The sequence below is a fragment of the Halichoeres trimaculatus genome, unplaced genomic scaffold, assembly GCF_033239565.1.
Source record: "Halichoeres trimaculatus isolate MK-OKI-2021-1 unplaced genomic scaffold, fHalTri1.1 fHalTri1_scaffold_10, whole genome shotgun sequence".
NCBI lineage: Eukaryota > Metazoa > Chordata > Actinopteri > Labriformes > Labridae > Halichoeres > Halichoeres trimaculatus.
In genome coordinates, this window is record NW_027437187.1 from 6,653,709 (window position 1) to 6,665,912 (window position 12,204).

Here is a 12,204-nt window from a genome sequence, read left to right on the forward strand (position 1 = left end):
GAGCACACCCCACGCAGCTGTAATTTGGTGACAGGCGCACATGTGCACACATGTCATCAAAGCCTCAGAGGCAGGTTTCCAGAGTGTCAGGCACATTTTAATGCAATAAACAATCACAGCAATCACTATTTAATGTAACTGTCTGAACCAGCATATACATTTGTATCTATATTAACTGTCCCGTCACATCTGATGTCAGATTAAAGCCGTTTGTCATAATGGAAAGTTAACCTGACAGCAGCTGGAAGTTTGATGCACATCTTACAATTAAACAATAAACAGCCTTAACATCTGATACAGAGTATAGCTGGTTCTCTCATTTCATTTAATTCAAAGAAAATAGGGAGAGAAAAGACGAAGAAAAACACAGACAAAATAAATGTATGTCACTCAGGATTAACCTGTGATTTCCCATATTTCTCTGTTTTAGTCTTTATTTTTAACGTGACCTAAAAAGATGGCGTACATTATTGTAAGGAGGATGAGGCGGAGACACCGGGAGAGTATACAGTATATCACCAAAGGTTCTGCTTGGCGATGACAAACCAGGAGTGCAGGTGGATCAAAAGTATTCTGAATGGATAAGCCAGCTGTGTAACTGCCTCTTAATTTTTTACTCCGGATAAAGACAAAGGAACGGATTAAATCTGTCCCGGGAGCTGGCCCACAAGGTGACGCGCGTCGTGTCCTCCGATGCGCCCCGCTGTCCATTGACCTGCTGCAGGGACAGCGGCTCTGACCGTCTCCGCTACCATCACTCTCTCCGTGGTGCTGGAGATCACTCAGACCAATCAGACGCTGCGCCTCAGTCGCAGGGCATTTAAAGGCAAGGAGAGGCGCTCATTTGATTGGTGAAGACAGCGCTCGGCTGTGTTAAACCCACTCACGGCTTTTCTCCTCCCTCTCTGCCATTTGCGCGGAGGGAGGCGTGGACGCGCAGCTCTGCGCTCATGTGCGGCTGTACTGCGCCTCTCTTGGCACTGCAGGAAACTTGCAAAGTGCGCCAGTCACGCCCTGTGCGCACGGCGAAGGCCTGCGCCTGCGCCTGGTCTACGAAATTAGAGCCCTATATCTCTCGACTGGCTTGGGAACACCTTGGTATCCCCTCAGAGGAGCTGGCGAAAGTGGCTGGGGACTGGAGCTATTGGTCTTTGTTGACGGCACCGCTGCCCCCACGACCCGGACATGAAAAAGCGGTGGAAAACGGAATGGATACAATGGAATGGATTGTGTCATGGTTTGGGTTTTTGGTTTCTGTGTTTCTGAGTTTTCTTGTGTTTTTGCCCTTGTGTTTCTTTGTATTCTGTTCTGGTTCTGTGTCACCTGTGTTAGTCTTGTGGAATGTCTGTCTCTTGTCTTTAGTTTGTGCTTCTTGTCATGTGTTTGTCTTGTGATCATCATTTCTAGTGTTTTGGTGTCTTATGTATTTAGTAGCTGTCTTGAGTTTCCCTGTGTTTGGTTTGGTTCTCCTAGTGTTTCCCTCCTTGTTGATTGCTCCTCATGTGTTTCACCTGTGTCTTGTTTCACACCTGTGCCAATCACTCCCTGTCTATATAGTCTCTGTGTTCAGTATGTTTCGTGTGGGTTCATTGTATGCTGTCCTTGTTTGCTGTTCCTGTCGCCGTGTCTTCGTGCCTCCTGTGTCTCCAGTGCCTTTTGTGAGTTTCTTAGTGTTTTTGGTTTTTGTTTCTTTTGTTGGAGTTTCATGTTTGGTTTGAGTTTTTGAGTTCAGTTAAAATAAAGTTTCATTTCAATCTGCATTTGGGTCCTCCACCTTTTTGTTTTTTTCCCTCTGGACTTTTCCTGACAGATTGGCCACCACAGAGTCCAGACCTTAACCCTATTGAGAATCTTTGGGATGTGCTGAAGAAGGCTTTGCATAGCAGTCAGACTCTACCATTATCAGTGCAAGATCTTGGTGAATTATTAATGCAACACTAGATAGAAATAAATCTTCTGACATTGCAGGAGCTTATCGAAACAATGCCACAGCAAATGCGTGTTGTTCTTTTTTATTTATTTATTTTTGGTGGTGGTGTTGGGGGGGGGGTTTGGCCAGGTAGTGTATATAGCCCCTCATTTCTATCAATCTCAGCCCTGTTACTGAAAAACAACCACTTCTTAAAGAGAAACTGAAAGAGTAGATACTCACGACAGAGGAACAAACCAAGGAGACTAAAGTGCAGCAAACCGGAGTGAAACCTCAGACCCGGCTCCTAAAAGCAGGGCTTGAAAATGTCCTTTTTTTTGTGTATTAACTATTGGACATTTAGCCTCTTTTTTTTGACTGTATTTCTTTTTATTTTTAGTATACAACACTTTTTGAATCATCCGCAATGTATATGTTTGTGTATATTTGCATTTCACTTGTTGTGGCTCTTCTAACTGTTGTTCTTTACGTAGCTGGAAGCCCACATATTGATACCTTGTCCCTTTTGAGGCACTGATAATTTAGGTTTTTGCTAATCCTAAAAACTATTCGGTTTGGGGTGGTCCAAGCCAAAGTTGCTTTGAAAAACTGGCATAAAGCAAAGAGAAACTGCCTGATCCTGAATAAGAAAAAAGGGACTACAAAACTATAAATATCTCATGCTTTACAGCAGTATAAGGTTTAGTGCCAAACAAAGAAATAAACATCATAAAACACAGTTTTTTCTTACTTTTTTGTGCTGCATTCAGTTTCTATTAGATACTTAAATTTAATTTAATTGACATTTTCCAGATGACTTTAATTTAATTTGGCAAATATTGTTGGGTATCTTTGTTTTGCAAGTCACTGTTATAATTTGTGTTTGCAGCTCTTAGTTTTGTAATCGATGCCTTCTTTGATATTTTTGATGATCTGTCTCTGGTCAGAGGCTGTTGCTTCAAAGCAAAGAAAACGTTGTATTTGATCGCTCTTTTGATCACGTTGGGAGATGGAGGGAATTCTTCATCTGCTCTTTGTGCCAGGCCTGGGCAGTTTCTTTGGACTGTGAGGATTTCCTCATAGAGGAGGTTTGTAATTTTGCCACAGGATGTATACCACACTCACACCTCAAATATGTCTGCAGCTCAGCTCTGCTCTGTTGCATGTTGACTGCTTTCATCAACTCACACTACAACATGAATGGAGCTTGCTGGCAAGCCACATGATTGACGGCTGACATCGCGAGGAGCTTCTGCGCTTTCCACTCCACTGATAAGCTTCTTTTCATTCATGTTGAGCTGAGAAACCTCAAACCCGTTGACTCCTAGTCATTTGTCGACAATTTCGAGATAAATCTGATGTGGTTTTGACCTCTGAATGTATAGAATGGAACATGTGGCTCTGCCTTTTACCATTATACAGTTGTCACAGGTACCACCATTGAGCAACCAGAGTCTGCGCAGTAGAGACTTTGAGAGACTCTGGGTGACGATTGTTTTGTTGATTTTTAATTTCATCCTTTCTGCCATATTTTACTATTCTTGGAAAAGTACACAAGAACAGCAGCTGTCAGTCATTACTGAATGTGATGTAACACCCTGTTTTTAACCTTTAATAACTAATGAAAACTAAACTTTTCAGAAAAAGGGGACCTGAACACGAGATGGACTAATCATATCTTCTTATCAACACAGAATACAGATGTGAAAAACATTTCTACAAGGTGTATTTGTTTTTTAAAGTTTGACCACAGCCCATCTGGTATGACTGGGGAGCTGGGAGCCAATCACCGGGGGAGCAGTTTTTGCAGTGACCTTACTCCATACCAAGCAAGATGGCGTCCTAGTTTTTTTTTTTTTTTTAATTTTACTTAGTTTCACACAGTATGTTTTATTTTGAAAGTCACTGGGTGACTAATAACGCTACTTCCTGTCCTGCTTGATCTTCCCTACAGTGACTCAATGCATCAGCTCTGGCATCTGGGGAAACTTGGATGGCTGCATGTTAGCTGTGACCTGCCAGAGCAGGGGCCTCAATAGAATGGATTAAGTGTCAGATGACGGACTGACCTGAATGGAAACCTTTCTAATCAGGTGCTGTGATGGAGGGGAGATGGACTGGGGATGAATCTGGTGTATTTAAAGAAAGTCCATGCAAAGCTGATAAATGTCTCGTAGTTTCATTCCAGCAGAACATACATAGATACATGGGTTTAAGAAAAAAGGTTTTCAATGATGCTGCAGTGCTATCATCTGAAAACCTAAATTTAATGTTGTTTTGTTTTTTTTAAAACACTATAGATAAGATAACAAACCCCCCATGATGAAATACGTTTAATCCAAAAAGAGATACAGTAGTCAGAGACCGTAGACCTCCACCAAGCATATTGTGATTGTCACAATTTGGTGCTAGTTGCAGGTTTGTGCGATAATTTGTTCCCTGACAGTGTTGAAAATTATGATGACCCAGTACATATTTCATATTCTGGATCTTAGTATCCAGAATATTGGCAGGATCTGGATCCTACTTTTACATCTGTCAGAAATTATGGTGACCTTGTCTTATATTGTTTTTTCAAAACAATCCAATCATTTATAGTGGAGTTATATACACATATGGTGAAAACAGCCCTATCTCACAATGATAAAGAATCCTTTAAAAAAAATCCTGGATCCAGACGGTGATCCAGATCCCCTCCAAAATGTAATCACTTTTTTCTTATCCCATTTTGAACATTTCCTGACAATTTCATCAAGATTTGTTCATTAGTTTCTGAGATATGTTGTACACAGAAAAAAAAATACTCTCCCAAAAACCTTAACCTCCTTGGCGAAGGTAATAAAGTGGTTTAAACAACAACCCTGGAGCTTAAATGGGCTAGGTCTAGGTCACGCCAGATACTGTCAACAGGTCAACAGTTTAGAGGTCATTCAGTGATAGTGGTCCTTCAATTGAGTCGCCGACAGATTTAGAGGTAGGTTCATCTCCTGTGCTCTTGGGGGTGGAGACCACTCAGGTTGGGACCACAAAGCCCCAGTTAGAGAATAACAGCTCAAAAACACTACATATATATATATATATATATATATATATATATATATATATATATATATATATATATATATATATTTGAAGTGATTAAACTTATGTGTATTCCTTACTTCTTGCAATATTATTTGCTTCATGCAATATATGCTTCTCTTGGTATTCACAAAACTGCCACTGTTGATTCCATGGTACAAGTCATCTTTTGGTTATTCCACTTTTTTTCTCTTCTTACCACTAAAGATCAAACCACCAGGAGCCAGCTCAGCATGTTTTCAGCTGAGAGAAACGAGTGTTTGAACATCAACAACCAGAACCCCTGTAAGGTGGCTCCAGTAAACTCACATTACTTTAGTGTGTGATGCTTTATAACAAAGGAAACACTGTAATGAAGGAGGAAAAAAGCGGCTTTTCTTCTTGGACAAACTGCGGCCCGCTCATTCTGCTGTATGAGACTCAAATTAAATTTCACACTTAAATTTTAATTCTTCACTTCCTGTGACCAGAGAAGTCAACACATCCAACACTTCATAATTAGTTTTTACTAAATAAGGCATACCTGTCACTTTTAATTGTGTCTCCTGCAGATAACAATGTTTCGGATGGACAGTTTTGCAAGTAATTTGTAGTTGAACTGGGAGGTCGCACTGCACCCAACACCATCAAAGAGTTCTGGCAGAACGTGTTTGGAATAAAGCGACACAGTGAACTGACAGTGTGTGCCTGACAATAATGAGCAGCACCAGCTGAAAGGGAAAATGTTCTGTGGCTTTCTCTAACAGCAGCTGACAGTGAGTTCCAGAGATCAACACATGGACTTTGTCTCAGAGATTTCTCCGTCAGGCTTTGTGCTTAAATGTTTTCTCTAACAACCTAAAGATGTCTCACACTTCATGTTGGACTTATTTTTCTCAGACATTTAGGTTTCCTGTTCTCCCTCTGAGTAAGTGTCTCAGAGTGGAGTATTTTTACACTCACTGGTCAATGTGTGAAATATGAGCAGGATACCAAAACACGGGCTTGAATCCTCATGACAGGGATAGGTTTGGTCTCCTGGAGTATCTGCAGTGTGAGCTCGGTCCAACATGTTCCTCTACACTCAGATCTCTGCTTACTCATCTCTTGCTGCTGTTGAACCAAAGACTGGATGGACTGGTCGTTATTTTATTTTATTTTATTGTAACAGTTTTTATTGGGTTTTCTAGCAGAGGCATTGATGAGCATTAGTTTTTAACATACACTGCAAGTAAACAGTACATATTAGCACAATGGAATGGAATGAATGGTGTCATATATACTCCAAGTCCCACCCTCCAGCCCTCCTACCCCTCCACCCACTGCCCCCTCATTTCCAAAGATGTTATGTGAAAATTGTTACATTAGTATTGATAGTTAACTTTAATTTACCCAATCATTTGTTCTAGGACTTTCAGTGAATTTTCGATTGGAATATTATAATTATTATAAATTAAGATTAATTATAATTAAAGAGCACATAGCAGGTTGAAGGCAACAGTTAAGAAATCTATCAGAAACTAATTTTGGAAAAAAAAAAATTGAAGAAAAATTTCTGAATTTATAAACCACAGAGTCTCCTGGGGAAATTTTTGCACATTTGTTTTTTCTTTCTGATTAAAAACTGTCAGTTGAACATGACGTCACAGGGGGGGTGTCCCTCTGACTCTGTCTCTGTGTAACATTCATAAATATGGATCCAACTGTCCCTCCTCTCACTTAAGAGGAAGAATTCAGCAGGAGGAGTTCCTCAATTCGCCCTGTGATTGGCTGGTGACTAGTCCAGGGTGTACCCCGCCTCTCGCCCAATGACAGCTGGGATAGGCTCCAGACACCCGCAACCCTGATCAGGCTAAGCAGTTCAGAAAATGAATGAATGAATGAGTTCCTCAGTGCTCCTCAGGCTCATGAACCATGAACCTGGCAATATGGAGTCCAGCAGCAGGGCAGGATTAGGAGGAATATCGAAGCAGTGGATTGTGGTGTGACCACAAACAATAATGTGACCATTATTTAACAGATTTTTTCCAAATTATTACGGTCAAACACCTTCAATAAAGTTACAATGCAAAGAGTTCTGCCAAAAAATATGGTTATTTTACAGCAAAATACTTTTTGTTGTGATGGTGTTTTGTAACCCTGAGTGAGGAGGGCACACAGAGGTTATAAGACTCTGCTGAACATTAGAGTATTGCATTAGGGAAACAGGCTGCCTGTGCTACACTACATGGACGGACTGTGTAATTCAAATAATATTGTTATTAAAAATTGACCAAAATAGTAAAGACAATCAACACACCTTGTCTATCAAAAACAAAACCCAACGTAAAAACCACTGGGTGCAGTGGAGCACAGACAGCCAGTCAACCCCCTGGGGCACAGACAGCTTGTCTATCCCGTGGAGCACAGACAGCCGGTTTGCCCCAGGGAGCACAAACATGCGATGCCCCCTGTATGGCAGGGTCTCATATCCACAGTGTGTGTCCTCCTCATTCATGGAAAATCAATCAAGAATTATGTCATACATCTGTAAATGGAATCAAAATTTATAATAATCTGATGATATGTGAAAAAGAGGAGACTAAATATTGAGGAAATGGGGACGGGACTAGATAAGTTCTGCTTCTCCCGTCTTCCCTTTCGGACATGTACAATGTGATCTATTGAAAATGTGTGATATTGTATAAGTGTGCTGACATGACCGAAATAAATCAAATCATCATCATCATCATCATTAAATCAAATGGTCACAAGCACAATAAAAACAAATTTGCTGTGAAATAAAAGGAAAATTGTAAAATTTATATATTATTTTCTACTTTGAGGTCCTGCATTTTTACAGTTATTTCATGTAGTTCCAAAACAAAATATCTGTAAATCTATTAGCATTTTGTTGTTGTATAGGAAAACAAGGCCAAAGGGCAAAAAGTTGACACTGCAGTCCACTTTAAACAGAAATTCCTCACAGCCTCTTTAAGTCACTCATTGCTAGTCTCTCCAACAATACTGTGTTGATGAACGAGATTGTCTTTAATTAAATGAAGATTAAACAGAAAACATTTTAGTAGGAGCTAATAGGGCCTGAAGAAAACTGAAATGATGAGAGGTTTTATAGGGCAAATTTCAACAAACATTAAATAAAAATAGATAAAAACAAATGGCGGTTTTTGATCCAGATTCCAATTTAAATGCACATCTCAACCCAGTCATCAGCACTTTAATCATCTCAGAAACACTTTTTTTATACAAAAAAAATAAGCTGACACATAAACACATTTTTATTGACTGCTGTTATTCTCTAAGCTTTTCCAGAGTGCTGCAGCCACAGTTTTTTGTGTATACTTTAAAAGAAAAGTGGTTGAATAACCTCACTGTTGAAAACTCTGCTCTGGCTCTGCTCTGGATTTAAAGTTTATCATCTTGTTTTTAAAGCTCAATACAACCTTGCTCCTCCAAACAATACAGCTCTGCTCTGATTTTATGTTCCAGCTCGATCACTGATGGCCTCGAATGCTTCCTCCTATTTCTCCCTCATGTGTCCCACTCGAGCGCTGCAGAGGAGCGTTCAGCTTTCATGCTGGAAAACTCTGGGTCTTACTGCCTCTGGACCTTATCACAGTAAACTCACTTTGTTTTTAAAACTTCATTAAAGAGTCTTTTTAATCCAGCTTTTTTTCCCCCTACCTTTATTTCTCAGTTTGTTCATTTTCTGGAGGTAGTTCTGTGGTCACATTTTGTCTTTTCCCTGATTTTATTTTGGCTTGCTTTAAATTTTGATCTTCTTGATTTCATTCTGTTTTATCTTTGTGTTTTCATCATACACTGTCGAATAAATGGACGTAGTACCCGTAACGTCATGGAGAGATTCAGATTTCGAAGCCTGTCGTCATCAGCACAATATTGATAAAGCTGAACTCCAGAGGCTTATTTCACACAAAAGGCATCGACGCAAAGAACGTCACACTGAATCAGCCCTCTGCAGAGTCCATTTTTTGGATTCATATAGGGAACGACCAACTCAGCTGAAGAAATACGCTTGTTCCATTTTTCTATGCACTCCCAGTATTTTTCAATCTGAACATCAAACTGGACAGGAAGTAAGGTGTGAAAATGCTACAGACCATCCAGTCAACTTAGAGTAAAAACAGTACACTAACCAGGCTCACAACTTTAATGGATCATTTCAATAGGAAATGCTGTTTGTACTGAATTACACAGGAGGGGAACCCCTGCTGCAGCCAGAGTGACTCTTTGGGTTTACTTTTGCAGGAACCAAGCCTGAATAGGAGAGATGATATTTGAAAAACAAAACGAAACAAAACAAAAAAACAAAAAAACAAACAAATTGTTCCAAAACAGATTTTTTTTTTTTTAACAGTGAAGTCCTGTGTTTTTACAGTTATGCCATGTAGTTCCATGATTTTACTGTGTTTGCCTGTAATTTTACAGTATCTGTCTGGAAACTTTGCTGCAAGTGCTTTGACTGTTTTTTTTTGTTTGTTTGTTTGTTTGTTTTACAGTGAATTGCAACCATGAGTGAGGAGGGTACAGGGTTTGGCTCTATGCTATTATTGGGGTATTACCTTAAAAAAACACACCCAGGATGTTATTTTACAGAAAATTTCTGTTATTTTACTTTTTTGTGGAAAACATAAAAAAATACTTTAAAAATCAAGGGTTAATAAATGAATAATTCTGGGTGTTTTTTGGACTGTGTTAAATTACTGAAAATATCTGTTGTTTTATAAGAAAACAGGAAAAATCTGTTAGAAATGACAGACCATTCCCCGTGAAATAACCTTTTTCTTTTATTTATTTATTTTTTTTAAGTGTGCTTTTGAGGTGTGTTTGTAATTCCGAAAACTTAACTCAGGAATTTGCTTCTGCAGAGTTCAGGTATATTTTTCTTTTAAAGGAGTTAGGAGTTAGTGTTAATAAGTTGGGAACAGGAGACGTGGTTTGATCAGTTTCTGCAGACAGTAAAGCATGGAGAGGGCAGCTTTAACCTGGATGAACAGAAGAGAAATGCGACCTGGAGGCAGAAAAGAATTACGTGTGAGATGACAACAACCAATGAGGAAGAGCAGACACCCAAAGAGACTCATCCCACCCTCAGCCAGCCATTGTGTCATATATATCTATAAGGATTTGAAGGAGATGTTGGTGTGTCAGATTTCATGAAATGACCCGGAACATGATGTTGTCAGGGGAAGCATAACTGAACCCAGAGACTCTGTAATTTCACATTCTTGATGTTTTGTTAATAAACTTAAATTCATCAAACGATCTGCACGTAAAGAGGTGAGAGAAGTATGGAGTCAAGTTAATACATTTTAAAGTATGTTGATGATACATGCAGCACCTCATTTCCATCACATCTTATATAATCATCTTCTTTACTTAAGTCTTTATAAATTAACCACTGCTGTATTGTTTCTGTCTGTCTGTTCTACCTGAAGCACTTCGGGCTGGATACATGTTCACACGAGAGACGCAAAACAAAACAAAAAAGCTGGATTTGATTAAACAGGATTGATTCACAGAAAGACCAAATAACTTAACACAGGCAGCAAGAGAGCATGTGACGGTACCTGCAAGTGTGTATGTTTGTGTTTGTGTGTGTGTGTGTGTGTCTGGTTGTATGTGTGCACATGGCAATATGCTTCCTGGCCCCAGCATAGTGTGAGAAAGAGAGCGTGTCTTAGGTGAAAAGCGAGTATCTTATGCAGGAGTTGCTCCCGGTTATTTGGATGGTTTTTACAGATGAATATTTTATTTCTCCCGGATGCCTCAGTAAACAGAGCGAAGATGAAGTGGCAGACCTCTTTGGGTTTACACATAAGTGTGTGTGTAAACACACTCCACTGGTCTGGGACACTGACACAGACAAACACATAGACTTAAATACTATGTCTGTGCTCAAAGACGTTACACGAAGGTGCTGAAGTGTTGGTGTGAACTCAGCAGTCTGCTCAGAAAGGTCATTGTCCATCCAGCAGTTTCCTTGAGCAGTGAGAAACAAACACTCAGCTGCAGCCAAGAAGAAATCTGTGTCAGAGTTATTCATTTATTTTGACCTTGAGTTGAAAATGTGTTCCCACCCGGCTGCAGCTTTACTGTGCAGAGATCAGGCAGCTGTGAATTACATGGTCACACGTACGGTGGAAAGCAGCATCGAGCTGCACTGAGCTGTAATGTAAAGGCAGTTAATTGTGAGGGTTTAAAAAGGCAGCTGGAATACTCTCAAGCACACTCATGCATAGTAAATTAAAAAGTGAAGTGCATCTTTGTTCTCTGCTGCCCATTTTTGTGAATTAGTTATGGGGCTGAGTTTAAAAAAAAAAATCACCAGGAGATGTAGTCGAAAGAAAAATCTGAAATTCTCATTAATGGGAGCTCACTTTGCAACAAAGCTGTAGTGCAATGCTTGGCAATGAAACATGAAAATGTAAGATCTTTGTACTGATAGAATCAGCTGCTAACTAGGAGTAGTGCTTTTTCAACACATCTATCACTTTATTAACGACACCTTGCCTGGATGCCCCCCCCCTTCAGAGCTGTCTTGGTTTTAAGTGTCATACATTCAACAAGATGCTCAAAACATCCATGGTGAGAATCTCACGTTCCGCCACATCCCAAAGGTGCTCCATTGGATTGAGATCTGGGGACTGTGGAGGACATTTGAGTACAGGGAACTCATTGTCATGTTGAAGAAACCAGTCTGAGATGATTCCAGCTTTATGACATGGAGCGTTATCCTGCTGGAAGTAGCCATCCGAAGATGGGTACACTGTGCTCATAAAGGGATGGACATGGCCAGCAACAATACTCAGGTAGGCTGTGGACTTTAAACTAGACCAGTGTTTCTCAATCCTGGTCCTGGGGACCCCCTGCCCTGCATGTTTTTTATGTTCCCAACTTCAACACACCTGATTCAAATGATCAGCTCGTCATCAAGCTCTGCTCCAGCCTGATAACGAGCCATTCATTCGAATCAGGTGTGCTGGAGTGGGGTAACATCTAAAACATGCAGGGCAGGGGTCCTCCAGGACCAGGATTGGGAAACACTGAACTAGGCCACTGTTGGCACTGTGAGCCAAGTTTGCCACCGAAGTGTGTGTCCACTCCACACCGGGTGTCTATATATACAGGTGTGGGTAATTGCTCAGCCTCTACTTCTGTTCCTTGAGGTGGCTAGGCTTGTTGTGTCGTGTGGTTTGGCAAGTGTGCATACT